General features: G+C 39.8%; 1 non-coding gene across 1 annotated transcript; it reads right to left on the bottom strand.

Moving 5' to 3' along the window:
• Positions 1-12,479: 12,479 nt before the first annotated feature.
• LOC128595003 (U6 spliceosomal RNA) lies at positions 12,480-12,586 on the bottom strand. The gene has a single exon (XR_008382699.1). It is a non-coding gene; the product is annotated as a U6 spliceosomal RNA (small nuclear RNA).
• Between the last annotated feature and the right edge of the window lie 4,488 nt (positions 12,587-17,074).

Genomic DNA, 17,074 nt, shown 5'->3' with positions numbered 1-17,074 from the left:
ACTATGAAACTAATTTATGGCTTTCACATGAAAGCTATGACTCAGTTATAACCTAAGAATAGGGGGAAGGGGAAGAGGGAGGGAAGGAAGGAGGGATGGGGGAGGATGGGCGGAGGGAGGGTGATTGGTGGGATTACACCTGCAGTGCATCTTACAAGGATACATGTGAAACTTAGTAAATGTAGAATATAAATGTCTGAACACAATAACTATGAAAATGCCAGGAAGTCTATGTTAACCAGTGTGATGAAAATGTGTCAAACAGTCTATAAAACCAGTGTATGCTGCCCCATGATCGCATTAATGTACACAGCTATGATTTACTAATAATAAAAAAAAATTAGGACCTGGGAAGACCCAATAAACTAATGTTAAATTTCTTAATTGAACTTTGTAACTGTGACATGTAACATGCAAAAAAAGTATGTCAAAATGGATTGTAGAGATATGATCCTGTCATTACACTTTCACATACTAGCAAATTTATGCAGCCTGGTGCAGATTAGTAGTTCCTCACGCTTCTGTAAACATGTCTACCAACATTCTGGAAAAAGAGAGACACGGTCCCTCACAAAATTTAGAAAGCAGGGTGCAACACAGACCTGAACCAAGAAACTGCCAGTGTGAACCGTACCACAGCATGCACAGCATGAGCAGAAGCTCAAGACAGTATGGTCAGAAGAGCAGATCATGTGAGAGGTGACCGCCCAGCCAGAGAGCACACCAAGAGCTTCTGGGAGAAAGACAGATGCTAACTGTAGTGAGCAACCCAACTATGGGGGGCGGGGGAGGGTCTTTTTCTGGGAAGGAGAAGCAACCATGGTCATGGTGACCAGATACCCACAGCCAGTCCAGCTCACAACCACCTGGCCTCATAGTGGGAGGGAAGCTTAGGTCCTGCCTGCCTGACAAGAGAAAGAGAGATTTCCAAAGCCTCACAGGGACACAGAAAATATCGGTCTTCATTTCCAATGTCTTTTCATTCTTTCTCTTAACTAGCAATGTCCCTAAATTGTCGCATTCTTTCCATCTGCATTTCTAATGAATTCATCATTTTTCAATGTGGCATCTTAAGTGGAGATTTGTGTTGTGTGACTTTTTGATTATAAAGTGTTGAACAGACTGAATTATTTCAAAGTATATATATTTTTGGAGTGTGTAATATGTGGAAGGCCCTTTGATATTTGTTCTGAGACGTACAGGAGGAGTCCTATAAAGAGTCCTTGAAAAGCTTAGTAGTAAAAGTAAAAAGGTGACTCAGAAATAGCAATAATACATATTCACAGTATTTTGGCTGGTCAGAGAACAGACTTGGTAGGATGTTATCTTGATTATCCATTGCTGCATGACAAATCACCTTAAAATTTAGTGCCTTACAACAATAGTAATTACTATTTCTCCTGATTCAGTGGGTAGGTTACACAAGTAGTCCTTCTACTCCTAATGTTGGGCTCACTCATGAAGCTACAGTCACTTGCCTGTTCAGCTCAAGCTAGAAGGTCAACACAGGTTCACTTATGTGTCTGGCAGTTGGTGCTGGCTGTCACGGGGGCATCTAAGTGCATCACATTGTCCTCATCCTCTAGTAGGCTATGCTAGGCCACTTCACAACATGGTAGTCTTAGTGTCTCAGGAGGGCACTTTCAACAGTGAAAGCCACGAGCATAACTTTCAGCCCATCTTACTGGTCAAATAAGTCACAAGACCAGATCAGATTCAAGAGAGTGAAAAAATAGACCCAGCTTTTGATGGTAGGAGCTGCAGTATCACATTACAAAGATACACTTATGATGGACACAGGGGACATAATTCATTGGGGACTGCAATTATATATATCTACTGACCACAGATGGCAGGGGGAATTAGGTGACACCTGCCTGCATATCCACCAGGAGTTCTGACAGCTTCCAAACATCACAGGCTATTTCAGAAGCATCTTCTCCATCATGAAGTCTCATGTTTGGGAATTACTGCAACAGCAATCATGAACATATCCAAATTTGCTTGGGCTTCAAGATTTTGGAGGAAAGTATCTTGAGTTCTATCCCAAATTGGAAATAAGACTGTTGCCAAGGTTGGCCTAACTGGAGAAGCTCCTGATAAAAGAAACCTTATGTGAAAGGCACAGCTCCAGGAGGCTGTGGGCACAGCTAACATGGAAGGCCGCATATGGCTGCACAGTTTGTGCACTGCACAGAAGCCCTGGCCAGGGCAGAGAGCTGGGGGTTAACTTCTCAAGGTTGTCTGCTTGCTAAATTGTATGACCATGATCCCTGTGACAGGGCTGTGCTTACCTGGGGAAGGCACCTTTAACTTGTCTGATCAGCGAGGATACTCATTTTAAGTTACTCAGAAATTCTTATAACCATGCATCTGATACAGTTTGTCATGAAGGACCAAATGTGTGCTGTTTTGTTTTCATTTCCAGTCTAGTGCAGAGCTAGACTGGTCCTACTGCACATGACCAGTACTCAGGGTGAGAGGCATGCAATTCACCAAACACATGAGACAATACCCCAACTTGTTCATGTTTTGATTGAGACAAGACCATTGATGGACCATGCATTTGGCTGTTTTGACAAAGTCAGATTGCTGTAAGGGTCTCTAAACACTTACTTCAGCATTGTACTTCTCTTTCCCAGACTAAAATAACAGTTTGTGGACTTAGAACTAGTGTCTGGGCAATGCTTTGATTCATTTATAATATCCAGCCCTCATCCCTGAGTCAAAGACACAGAGCTAAGCTAGTCCTAACTCCCAGGGAGCCCCTGATGGGACCAGGTTGAGCATCTCACCCCAAGGGGCCAACTCATAAACTAACTATTAATCTCTACAAAGAGACACAGCATAGGAAAGTCAGCCTGATTGGGCAAGGCCAATCTCTGGACCAATTAACTGGGTTTTCTCTGGAGAATAAAGACCAGAGCAGCCAGGGAACAAAAAACATAGAGAAGGACAGAAATGCCAAGTAGTAGAAATCCCAGGGCTTGTGATAGTGGAATAAAAAGCAGCTACCCCCTCTCACCATCAGACAGCATCCCAGAACCAGTGCCAGACCTCCCGCATTTTTATAATAAGCCCCTTTCTCCTGAGATGGCCTGAGGAAGGCCAGGCCCAAAAAGAAGAGCAAAATCAAGGCACCCCTAAAGAAGTTCAAGAAGCAGAAGTACGTGTGGGATGAGGGATGGGGGAACTTTAAGAGGAATTAAAGTCCTGCTGCAGGGAAGAGTCAAATAAATATGACTTCCTGTAAAGTAGCTAACTTTGATTGAACAATTAGTACACTCCAGGTCCTGTTCTAAGCACTTTACAAATATTTAAAATTTCAATTAATTCTCACAACTCTATGAAATGGCCATTATTATCCAAGTGAGGAAACTGAGGCACAGAGGGTTTAGGGAAAATGCCCAAGGTCACATAGCAAGTAAATGAGAGAACAGGAATTTAAACCCATGTGGGGAAGCTGAAGCCATGACATCTTTATCAAACAAGGTAAAATAATAATGATGTTTGTTTTTGTTGCCATGACCCAGTTTTCACCACCCAGATTAGTGCGATCTAACAAAACACAGGTTGCTACGTCACATTATAGTGCAGCGTAAGTACTGGCCTACCTGGCTGTCTCCTAACCTTAGAAAGTTCCTATCTTAAGTTTGTATCCAGAGTTCCTAAAACAGTGGCTGACCTGTATCAGGAGCTCAATAAAAATCTATGTGTATTTTTAAATAAAAAAATATATCTGGAAGAGATGAGATTATAGAAGGTCTTCATTTTCAGGCAAGAATGAGGTTTTGTTTTATGGACCTTGGGATGCACTGGCTGGTTTGTGAGCCTGGGTGTGACAATGGTGTATGAACGACGAGGAGAATGGAAAGGCTGGAACTATTTGGAAGACAACATTTACCAGACAAGTATCCAAAGAGAGGAGGGCTACAGAAAAGGAAAAGATGGTCCAGGCAGGCATGAGAACATGAGAGATTAATCACGACACAGGAAGCAATACTAGTCCGTCAGGAGGAATGTGGCTGCTTCTCAAAGTCACATCTTTAAGATATTACGGGAGCCAAGAGTGACCACACTTTAAGAAAAGCAGCGTCATCAATGTTCTTGATGAACCAAGGGGGAAAACACAGAAGATAAAGATTTTGAGTAGAAAATTTGTCTAGAAGGGTTGGACTCTGTACTAGTCAAGGAATTGTCAGGGATCAGAATTCACTCTCAATGGTTCAAACAAAAAGACTTTGATAAAAGAATGACTTATATCTCTTATATCACCATTACTACTCCTAAGATTGAAGGAATAAAGGCTGAAAATCTAACAGGAACTCAGTGAGAACTGGATAAGCTATGGTCCCAGAAGGTCCCAGAAACTACCAAAGACATGGTGCCATAGCTGGGAAAATGTCCCAACCTTGCTTTCCTCACATGCCCCCATCTCCTGATGGTTCCTTTCCTTGTCAACAAACATCCAGTTGTCACCAACTGTGGGAGATGCAGCCCTCAGGGGTGAGCCCCCCAGAACATCGAGCTAGACAGAGAAGAACAGACAAATAGAACTGGAGGGGCAAACTGAGAGTGTGAACATTTTTAGAGAATGAATTTAATGAATTTATCTTACTGATATTTTCCTTTTTGTGTGCACAGAAACAATAAGTGACAAACCAAAAGAGTCTAAATATGTGTAAAAGAGATTTTGCAGAAAGTATATAACAAAAATGCTAAGTAACAAAAACATTCTGTCAGTTTAATTGGCAGCTTTTTTCCTCTTTCCTAATTGTTCATAAAATACTGCTGAGTCCTATAATCAGGAGCATCTTACCACTCCTTTTTTGAAGTGTATTTGGTAAATCAGGTTGCATTCCATTGCAAGAAACAGAACCCAATGCGGGGGGACAAATAAAAACAGTATTAATTATTTCCAATAACTCAAAAATCCACATCCAGAGTGGATTTAAGGGTAGGGTAGATTGATGGCCCAATGACAAAATCAAATAAATGGTTTCTTTCTGTCTATTTCTACTATGTTTTTTCATTATATCATATTCATCCTAGAGCAGACTTCCTTCTCATGGCTGAAAGAAGGCAACAAACAACTATATTTCTCAGTTTGCATGGAGACAGAACAAGCTGTTTCTGGAAACTTTCGTAAGAGATCTTTCTCAAAAGCATCTGGAATACTTCCCCCTTCATCTCATTGGACTGACTCCCTGCTCCATAGCTATGGCCAACCAATAGAATTACACTGATTAGCATAGGCTTGAGCCACACGACCTCCCCCCAGACAGCTGCACTAGAATTGTGGGTAACAACATTCTCTCCACACCACCACCACCACCCAATAAAACCAGAGCAATTACAAAGACGGAGGCAAATGAGTCTTTGGGAGGTAGGTGCTACCTCAACAATTCTTTTTAACTAAAATATTTTCATTACTTTTAATTATGTTATAAAACATGCACTACATGTACCATGGGCAAGATTTTAACAGCAAACAATGAATTCACTCTGGCTAGTGCAAATAGAAAGGGACTTCATGAAAGATATTAAGGAATTCCTAGAAGCTTCAGAAGAGTCAGAGAACTGGACCACACAGCTGTTCAACCACACCAAATTTGTCGCAATTGAAATACCTTGTAAATACCACCTGGCAATATGGCATTTAAAATGGAAATGAGAAACTCTGCCAGCACCAGCACCAAAAAACTGCACAGTTGCTGCCATGCTTGCCTGGAGATTGGTCTCCTCCTGATGCCTTCACCTATCTGCCTCCAAATCCCAAGTGTTCGTGTCAAATCAGCAGAGCCCAAGCACGGTGCCTGAACTTCAGCTTCCTGGGAGCATGATGATGGGCTGTCTGGCATCCACCAGACAAGGCAAGATTCAGTGTGGGATGTGTTCAAGATTAGAAGGGCATCCAGAAGCTCAGGAGCAGCCCCAAATGATATTCGAGACACAATATCATGCTCTGCTCCCGAGGGCCCAGGAAAATGTACTCCAGAGCAAATGAATCATGGTCCAGAGAAAACAAGTATTTGTCTGCCAAAGAACCTGCAGAATACCTCATCCCACAGTTGATAGGATGGCATTACGAACAGGGTACTTTGGGAGGAAAAGCCTGCCTGGTTATCTCAATCTACACCTGTATCCAGCTCAAAAGCCATTTCATTCTAGGACCAACACCCATCTCTGCTATAGCATAAATATTCTGTTGTTTTGACAACTGCCCTGTGTATTCTCTCTCCCCATCAGTTTCCTAGCTCCTTCTGACAAAATCTTTATTTTTCATAATACTCTGCAGACATAAAATCCTATTAAGAACAGCAAGACACATTTAAGGTTTATTTCTCCTCTTTGACGTGGCATGTTCACTGCAGGGTTCTAGAGAGTGAACTGCTGGATAAACCAATTGACATCGGCTTTATTGGTGTTTTTATAAGAACGACTTAATTGCTCGTAAAGAAATATGAAGTTTGCACATATTGGACACCAACTATGCATACCTCTACAAACAGCATCTCATTCAGTCTTCCCAGAAAGACAAAGGTAGGTATTATTATCCTCACTTACCAGAAAGGAAACTGAGGCTCAGAGCCGTTGTCTATCTTGTCCTTGGTCATATAATCCACCTCTTAGAATCATCTACTTTCAAAATCTTGTAACCTAGAAACAAAGAGATGACCTGATTCTGGGATGAGAATAGGATTCTTATATTTCCCAGGACTTTTCTATCATGAACCTCCAACAATTGTTTTCTCCTGTACTGAGATACCATGTCTAGTTTTAGCATGCATCTCAGATAACAGTTTCACCAACCCATCTGGCCTTGCTTTCTTCCAGCCTTCATTAACTCTAATTTCATTATCACCTGTTCTGGCATGACCCTGTTCCCTGTGCACTTCTCTCCTTTCTCAGGGGAAATGAATTTCTGTCTCTGCATCAGCTCTTTACCCAACTGCGTGAGCCCTGAGGCAGAGCGCTCATTTGTATGTAAGTACTGTCCATCTCTCCTGTCATCCCCAGCTACCTCCTAGGGCTCTGACTCTTCAGTCATGTCTGGCTTCCCATGAGACCAGAGGGACTTTCTTACCCAGCATGCGTGTTTGTGTGTGTGCACGCATGTACACATGTGCACACACATATCACTCAGAAAATTTTGATTTTGTTTGTGGATTATATTTCTACATTTCATTTAAGTCTCCTTTCACCCTCTTGATTTTATTTTGTGAATTCTCACACCACTATAGAAAACAGTGTACATATGCTTCGGGAGAAATCGTAAATAATTTTCTAGTTTGGTAGCACATTAGGTGTGGTTTATTTGATTTTCTCAAAAAGGCCAAATTTCTCAAAGCAGTAAGTAAATGGGAGGCTGTTACAGCAATACCAATGGGGAATCTCTCATAAGCTCAGAAGTCCTACCGATTAGAAAAAAAGGTATAAAGGACAAGAAAAAAAGAGCCACCCTCTTTCTTCCGCATTTAACACCCTAAGCACTTCCTCCCCACCAGCCCTCTGTAGCAGGATTGTCTGCTGATAAGAGACCAGATAAAAGAGAAGAGCAATAATGCTTTATTTCTGTTTCGTTGTCAATGACCTGGTGCTAAATCTTTCTATTCCCGTCTCCTCTCTTCACAGATACGCACCTCAGGCAATGGGATGGGAGTGTATAGAGTCAGGAAATATATACATGCGCACCTGTGCACACGCATGTGCACTTATGAATCTCACACACACACACACATCTATTCTTGTAACTTGCATTCTTTTATAAAATGAAGCCAGTACTCTTTGTGATGTAATAGCATCTTCGTAAACTTGAATTTTTAACCTCTACCAAACTTAACATGATGGAATGTATTAACTTAGGTTACATAGAGTCTCCATTATAAATTGCTTTTTGTATATTTTCACAAAATGTAAATGCTATCATTGTAACCATGGGCTATTTCTCTTGAGTACTGATGGGCAACAGAGGCACTGTAAAGACAAACCAAGAAACAAAGAGAAATACCATTACTGACTTCAAAAAAATAAACAGATTGTGCTGTTCTGACCAAGATAGAAGAGAAAAATAAGTTCAATGTGTCAAAAGAGAAGTTTTAGCTAATTTCATAAAACAAAGTTGAATGTTTCCAAGAAAAGTTATGTTTGTTTGAATTGTTCCTTCTGATTCATCCTAAGAAACAATTTCCCCCCAAGGCCTGGAATGGACATTTTGAAGGATGTGTGCCCGTTATCGATACTGAATTCAGCCTCAGTGCATTATTTTTAAAGCGATCACAGTTGTAGCTGCACGCCAGTATGTGTACAGCCTTCAGATAAGCAATTGACTGTGAAATAATAGCACACGGATTTTAATATATACCCTCTGGTTATGGGTGTGCATACTAAGCATACAGTATTTTTAAATAGATGCATATACATATAAACACACAAACCCCGCAAGTTAGAGCTCTCTGTATCTAAATGGACTGGCAGCTGCTTGAAATTTCCCCTCTACTCTCCCCTAAGGTCTCAGGTGTGGGATTCATGAGCCAATGTCTCAGCTAGAACAGGTGTCTATCGCTGGGTAAATAGCAATTAGGCCCAAATTTCAGACTTTTTTTTTTCAAATCCCTTTCGGAGGAAAAGCCCAGGAATAAATAGTTGCTGTAACGGCCAGGGGTATTGTGTAGCATTATAGCCTCCAGCTGGTCTATTACATACTATAGACAGGCAAAGAATACGGGCACCTGACAGATGTGTTCTGTTAGCTTCATTAGGAAAGAAACAAAGAAACTCCTCAATTAATAGCAGCGGAGCCAAATGGGGGTGGGGGGGAGCTTGAGGGGAGAGGAATCATAGCCTGTTATTTAAACAGAGTCAGGGAGCCTTTCACTAGTGGCTTAATATGATTCATTAATAAAAACAGCTTTTTGAATGCCCAGTTTAAGTCAAAAGAAATCACTAGCATTTTTTTCCCCCAGCAAAGGAAGGGCAAAATGACAAATTGCTGCTGTTAAATTCATTTCATGTGGGGATGGCCTTTCTCAAAGATCCCTTAAATGGCAAGGCTGGATGTTTGTCACATTAAGTGGCAGAGCAGTTCTCAAAAATCGACTGTGGCACATCAGGGTCTCAGATGAATGGCCAGCAGCGGCCATCCAATAATTTTATATATCCAGACCAGGAAGCATTTAGTGTTGTTTAAATGAACAGGGATTTTTAAAGTAATGAAATGCAGCTCTTACCCTGATGAAAGGAAAATCTGTCCACGGAGTCACTTCTATTTTTATTTTTTTTTCCTCTTGGAATGGTTTGAAATACTAGGGAAGCCCTATTGATGACTGTGGGTTTTATTTTTTGAAAACAGCAAAAGTCAAATTATTTCTTCTTTTGTATTTCCTTGCATATGGTATAATATACATACAATTGTGAAAGGGTGAGTTACATATTCTATTAGCAGTATATGAGTTCTGAATGAAAATGGTTCTTTTTCATAACAAGTCAGGATCTGCAGTAACAACTCAGTTTTTATAACAATAATTCTCCAGTTATGATTTTGGTGTGGTATTTTAAAAAAAGAATACTGTTTGCTACCAGGAGGCTAGACAGGCTGACCCAGTTTCTAGACTTAAGGAATAAATTCTACACACACACACACACACACACACTCACACACGCTCCCAACCCATCCCCAACACTCAATTTACATAGTACAGAATGAAAAGGACTCAGAGGCAAGAGCCTAGAGAATTCAGGGAAAATTCTGGTCAATTATCCAGGTACTTTGGGCATAGCCAAGGTTAATTTACTGTGAATATATTAACCTGGATAGTTTTTTATAAGCTAAGAATGCATGGATAGCAGGATTACAACTACCAAGGCACAATTGAATGGAGACCAGCCATAGGAGTCCCGGAGTAACCTAGGCCAGCAAGGATGTGCTCCAAAATCAGAATTGAACACTCATCTGTCTAATTGGGGTGTTGTCCCGCCAAAGAAATAGAAATCAAAACATAAATGGTCATGGCCAAATATGATGGGCCAGGGTCTTTGTGATGGAAATGTAATTGTAAATCTTTACGGCCAACTCAGGCTGTGATGTCTTGATGCTCTTCAATTTTTAAAATATACTCTTGGCTTCTATTTGTATTTTCCCCCACAAATAAAAGCCGCAGAACAAGAAGGGCTAATATCTACTCCCCCAATGAACAGGAATGAAAAGGAAAAACAGCAAGCTTTCCTGGAAGCAAAGGCATTTTTCACTCCAAAGTCTCTTTCTACACAGCTAATATTTCACACTTGACATCAAGGAATTGAAAACGTGAAGGAAAAAGGTCAGAATGTGGAACTGTTATGTTCAGACTTTAAGTCATTATGGATCATAATCTTTAGAAATTAGTAATAGTTCCACTAGTAAGTTATCATTCCTTATAACTTACAGTCTCATTTTGGAGACCTCATGAAAGAAACCTTTATCATTACTAGGCAGCAGATCTTCATAGAATGCAATCTTTTAAACCTAAAATAATTTTGGCAAGAGTGCAGACAATGTATAAAACTCCCACCGAAAGATGAGGTCATACTCAGAATCATGAAAACAACCACTTAGTACAAACAACTGATAAAATATTCTTAGCCTGCACATTTCACCTCTGCAATGCACTTCAGCTCACTTAGAAAAACAAGATTTGGATTGTCATTATTTTTCCTTTTTCAACTCCATGTCAAATGCCACCTTCCTTCTTTGGGGGTTTTAAACAACTCAGAAGCACCGATGCACACTTGGCTCCAATGGGGCCTCAGCACCTCGAGGTGTGCCCTTGATTCCTTTTGTCCCCTTATCCCTCACTCCATATTCATCACATTCTGATATTTTTGCCTCCTAAATGAGTCTCAGATCCACCCTCTGTTCTCTGTTTATTCCACCATCATTCAATCCCTCATCATTTCTCACTAGAACTATTGCTAAGTTCACTGAATTGGTCTTACATCCTTCAGACCAGTCTTCACTTATGTGCAAGAAGGAGCTTTTCTCAAACTAGAATCAGACACTCCTCCTTCCATCCAAAAGTATTCTGTGAGGTGGGTGGAACACCGTAGCTCAGGAGTTCAAGACCAGCCTGAGGCAGAGCAAGACCCATCTCTAAAAATAGCTACCTGGGAGGCTGAGGCAAGAGAATCACTTGAGCCCAAGAGTTTGAGGTTGCTGTGATCTGTGATGCCACAGCACTCTACCAAGGGTGACAGAGTGAGAATCTGTTCCCCCCCCCCAAAAAAAAAAGTATTCTGTGGTTCCCATCAATTAGAAAATGAGCTCCAAAGTCTTTAGCATGGTAGGCAATGACTAGATGGACCTTCTGCTGCCATCCCTCTTCATTAGTTCCAATAACTTGTCTATAGATTCTGTAGGATATCCCATGTACGTGATTAACTATCAGGTTAGCTGTAGGGTTGTTTTTTTTAATATGCCCTTCATAAGGTTAAAGAATTTCCCTTCTACTTCACCTGAGAGAGACTTTTGGCCATGAGTGGGTACCTCACAGATAGTACCTTGAGGACTTGATGCTAATCACAAATGATTTCCCAATCTCTTCTGAGTGCATCTCATGTGTGATGTTCTTGGTCCCTTTGTACACTGATTTGATACTTTCATTTTACTGTCTCTACCATCCGTATGGCATGTACCCAGCATGGTCTCTCTGAGGTTGTTAACTGCTTGCAACCAGGTATGGTGTCTATGTAACTCTCTTTGCTCAGTACATTTGCATGCAGAATTCATAGCCTAGTAATATATTTTATTAGAAGCAGAGAGTTAAAAAGATAAGATTTCTGGTTTGACTTCTACCTTTCTCTAGAATTAATGTTTGAAAAGAAAATTTGAAAGTAGAGAAGACACTCAGACAGAAAAATGTCTAATTGAACTTCATGCATGTAGCCAACTATGTTTGTTAGAGAGTCACAAAATTTGCTACCAAGAGATAGCTTGGATAGCTTGATTATGGTTGAGATAGCTTAATTGGGACCATAAGCTGATAAAGACCTTTCATATGGTTTTCCTGTTGGTATGAGAAAGAATCACTTTCTTGGAGATTTCTTTCTACTGAGAGATCATCTACCTCTTTTGCTGTTGACAGATTTCTGTGGCCACATTCACTTAGATCTGTCTCAGGCGTTCTCAGACAAATGCAAACAGGAAAAGTGTTTTAGAGAAGCTAAGAACCGGTAGGTTTTGCCACTTGCTATCCTGTCTCTTGTTCTCTCCAATAGCTCCTGGCATAGCTGTCCGTCCCCCTGTCAAGAAACTTGCTGATTATAATATTCCTTTTTTTTTTTTTTTTGTCAACAATTCTTTCTATTCTCTCCAAACCTTGAAACCATGCAATGTAATTTCACTGGAAATTGGATTTAAAAGGAAAAAAAAAAAAAAAAAAAAAACTCATCTCCTATTCTACTCTTCAGTCCACAGAGGAAATGCAGTGATTTTTTTTTTTTTTTAAGATATGGAACGCTTCACGAATTTGCGTGTCATCCTTGCGCAGGGGCCATGCTAATCTTCTCTGTATCGTTCCAATTTTAGTATATGTGCTGCCGAAGCGAGCACTGCAGTGATTTTTTTGATACACAGTAGAAATTCTTTGGGTGGCAAAAATCTTTAAAAGAAAAATTAATAATAATTCCAAGACCTTCCCTTAACTGGTAACCCTAAGAGGGGGAAAAAAACTTGAGAAAAGAATAAATACAACTTTAAAAATTTTAAACAACTTCCATATGTATAGAAAAAGTAAAATATAAGGCAAAAAAATATTCCCAGCAAATGTGACCAAATGTTTCTTTTCTACAGAAACAGTACATTTAAACAGATGAGAAAAGATGAGGTTCCCAAGCCAAATGGGCACAGGGTATAAAAGAACAATGCTAAACATTCAATCACAATAATAAACAAATGTAAATTAAACAGATAAATACCATTTTCCACCTTTGTAAAACTTTTTGAATAATAATACTCAATGTTCATAAGGCTAGGCTGAAGCTAAGACTTTTTCACCTTACTGGTTGGTGATACGTAAATTAACTTTATTCTGTAGGAAGGCAGTTTGGCAATGTTTCAAACCCCTATAAGTGTTCATAGTAATTTACCCTAAAAGTCTTTTATGGAAAATACTTGGAAATTAAGGAAATTTGTAAGAATATGTGAATATTTTTGCCTCAATGTAAATTTCAATAGCAAAACATAGAAAATATGCTAAGTGTTTATGACACACATCTGTACATGGAATCTACAACCAATAAAAGTGATATGTGCCAAGAGTTTTTGCTAATACAAGGACATGTTAATGGGTTATATTTAGAGAAAGAAAAATAGAATACAGATTCTAATTGTTTTGCTCTTATTTGAAGAACTGATAGGCTTTAGAAAAGATGCTTTTTGAGAAACTTTGCTGCTTTAATTATGTGTATATGTAATATATATTATATGTAATAGAAATATATAATCATACATAATATAAATAATACCTTTAAAGGACAGCAATAAATGGAGTGCATTGTTAACAAATATTAAGGGTGGTGAGATTATGGATAATCTTTTTCCTTTATATTTCTACATTTTAATTTTTTATAAGAACATATGTTACTTTTGCAATTGGAAAAAATTATAGGCTTAAAAATTGCAGTTTTTTCTTTTTCTTTCTTTTTTGTAGTCCTTCTGTGAGGAATGAAATCTAACTAAATATTTAATCCTAAGAAAGAAAATTATTTGTATCTAATATATGTCAAACACTATGTTAAGCAATCGAACATAATCTCATTTAATTTTGATGATAACTCTGAAAAATAGATACTGATTCATTTTTATGTATGAAGAACCCAAAGTTTAAGCATTTTGCCCAAGTTCTTATGGCTAATAAGAACCCCATATTATTTGAACACCATATTATTTTGACATTATTATCAATGGCAGACATGCCTAAGATGCCCTCCCTTCCAGGCTACCCATTTATGAAGAAGAAAAACAACTTATGACTTTCATTATTTAAGGAAACACACTTCTAATCTGAGCTTTTGCACTGTCTCAGTTTGTTTTGTCTTAAGCATTGTTAAGAGGCTTAAAGAGCAAGAAAGGAATTCAGGAAGTATCTTTTCTAAAATCAGCCAACAATATTTTAGCTTTTCAAAGGAGAGCAGAAGAATTAGCAGTCTATAGGAACAGTTATCAGTTACCAACCATATTTTCTGCTCCATGCCTCGTCCGGTCCTATCACCTCTGGCTGCATGGCTGGTGTGTTCTTCACTCGGAATTTTTCCCATAGGCCTCTGCTGCGGTATTTTGTGATTGATCTAAAAAGAATGGGCAAATGACTATCGTCAAGGCTGGGTTAAATGACTCAGTTTCTATGTCTTCTTCACATTAGTTTGTCAAAAGCGTCTCATGAACTCAAGCTTTCCTGGGAAGTCTGAGATAGCTTTGTTCTCATTTTCTTATTTGTATTTCTCCCTCAATTGTTTTACACCTAACTAACCAGAAGCCAGTCCTCCCTCTTAGGGCAAAGCTACACAGGTGAATAAAATCGATGTCTGCCCCTTGTAGGATGTTTGGGACTTGTTTCAAGGCATGCCCTGAGCTGGAGCCAGAAACCAGAAAGAAACTCACCAGTACCCAAAAGGAGACTTCCATCCTCTCTTTTTTCCCCACTCTCCTAAAACTAGAGGAACACAGCTCATTCCTCCCTTCTCAGAAATCTTCCCTTGATACCTGGGACGAAAAAAATTATAGCTAAGTTCTTGCAACAGAGAGATTAATGCAACCTGAAAATTATATTTTAATCTCTTTGTATGTGTGTGTTTTTAATATTTTTCTCTTTCATCTTTGCTTCACAGGCTACTACAAATTATTCTGTTTCTGTTCCTCTAGTGGATTAAGCTAGCGTGTTGCTATGTCTCAGCTCTCCATGTGGGTTCCAGCATCAAAGCCTTGGGCCAATTTTATTTCATTTGTATTTGCTGTCAGAACAATGTCTTTATTCTAAAATGCCCTTCTCGAATCACCTCTCAGGTGGTTTGATAGAAGCAGAATGCAGCAGAAAAATATCTTTAAAAAAAAAAAAATCCATGTTATTTCTTTTATGTTTTACTCTGTGAATACTGAGTGCCCAGCACACTTAGTTAAACAACATCCTGAGTTCCATCTTTAAGATGAAAAATGCCTTTTATTTTAAATTTCCTTGAGACAACTGATCTGCTTGCCTTCTATGGAAAGGTTTTTTTGTCAAGGGGGGGTGGTTTATTCAAATTACTGCACAGTGATAAACATTTTTACAATATCATTTGTTTTAGACTGCCAGATGACATCTATATTGATTTGATTTTGTACAAAATTCTCACAAACTAAAGTCTGAAATGCGTTTAGGGAGCTGACAAGGCTGTAGAATTCTATCACATCAAATTAGCATGAGAAGGAACATGAGGGCGAGGGTGGACTCAGAATCCTACCATCTTGCCTCACTATGTCCTGCAAACGTGGAGCACTCATAAGAAAACACCTTTCTTTCCTTTAGTGCACTGTAGGAAGCAAAAGGGGGTGGGGCAGAGGAGATTGAAGAAGAAACTGCAGCGAGCTGGCAGGCAGTGGGCAGGGGATCAATGCAGTTTGTCACATTAAGGATTGTAAAGAATCCATCTCAGAATGACGTGGAGACAGGGTATTCAGTTCAGTCCAGATTGAGACAAACAGCAGTGAGAAGCCCAGAAGTCAACAGGGGGTTCATCCCTGTAGGATGTCAGGGAAAGGGAGACAAGCACAGCACTTGATTCCATGAGGCTGCCTGTGCGAGGGAGTTGGGGCTCTTGCCACCCTAGCCACCTTGGTCTGACCACAGTGTCAGACACCCTGGAACATGTTTAGCCTTTGGATGGCCCGCCTTTGCAGATGGCAGTCACCTGAGAGTGCAAGTCCATTGTCCATGTCTCACTGGACCAAGGAGAGGACAACGTGCACAGGCTCACCGTCAAAAGGTCACCGTCACAGGCTCACCATCACAGGTTCACGTTCTGTTCCTAAAGAAGTCTGCAACGGACCGCCCTGTCGGTGGCCTTCAGTCCGAGGGAGTGCAGGGAGAAGGAACGAGGAAAGTTGAGAGGTCGGCGCAGGAAAGATAGTCTGACACACTACGGGTGAAGTATGCAGCTGTGAATTTATTGGGTACACATGTTGGTATTTATACATTTTTACAGAGCTTACATAATGCAATCTTTTTGCTTACGTGTGCGGGTTATCTTTGTGTTTACAAGTGTGATTTATCATGCATTGTTATGTTTTAATGTTCCGCTTCCGGAGGGTGTTATGTTTGTTATGTTATGTTTTAACGTTCCGCTTCCGGAGGGTGGCGGTTATTAGTCAACTCTGCCCGCTTTCTCCTATCTCAGTTTCTTATTATCTTTTTAGAACAGCTTGACATCTTCTTTATGTTAATGCTTGACTAATTCTACATTTACTATTTGATCTTATTGTTATTGATAATTATAATTTTGATTTAGAGTAAATTCCTTGACAAGTATTATTTTTCCTATTGATTTTTATTATGCGTGACAATTGGTGAAACAAGATGTTCTGAATAGGACTTTATGGTGGGTGGATGTGTTTCAGTGACTTTGTAACTTATGTAGATAATTTGTATTTCATGTCCTTGGGCTTATCGTCTTAGCTCACTGGTGGGAAAACATCTTTATGTGTTCATTGTTGGTGCCACTGAGTTTAGCAGCTCACAAGGCTGTGCTCTATCTGGATTAGTAGTGCATTGTGCTCATTCTTAGGAAAGTACATATTGACAATTTATTAGAACAAACAGACTTCTGGTACAGGATGACAAACACATGAGTAGACGCCACAATCTTTAAACTTAAGCGGGTAACTGAGCATGCTAGGCAACATTTCTGATGCTGTGCATACTGGGGGCGCTGGGGGCAAAGCTCCGGGGAGCACAAACCACCTTCCCGTCGTTCTATAACGCGGACAGCACTGCCTCACTACGGCTATATGCCGTGGGCGCGGCAGAAGTCATATGAAAGCTATAACCCAGTTATAACCTAAGAA

This window comes from Nycticebus coucang, chromosome 9 (genome assembly GCF_027406575.1).
Source record: "Nycticebus coucang isolate mNycCou1 chromosome 9, mNycCou1.pri, whole genome shotgun sequence".
Taxonomy (NCBI): Eukaryota; Metazoa; Chordata; class Mammalia; order Primates; family Lorisidae; genus Nycticebus; species Nycticebus coucang.
The sequence above is the reverse complement of the archived record's forward strand: the minus strand, read 5'-3'. Positions and strand labels throughout refer to the sequence as shown.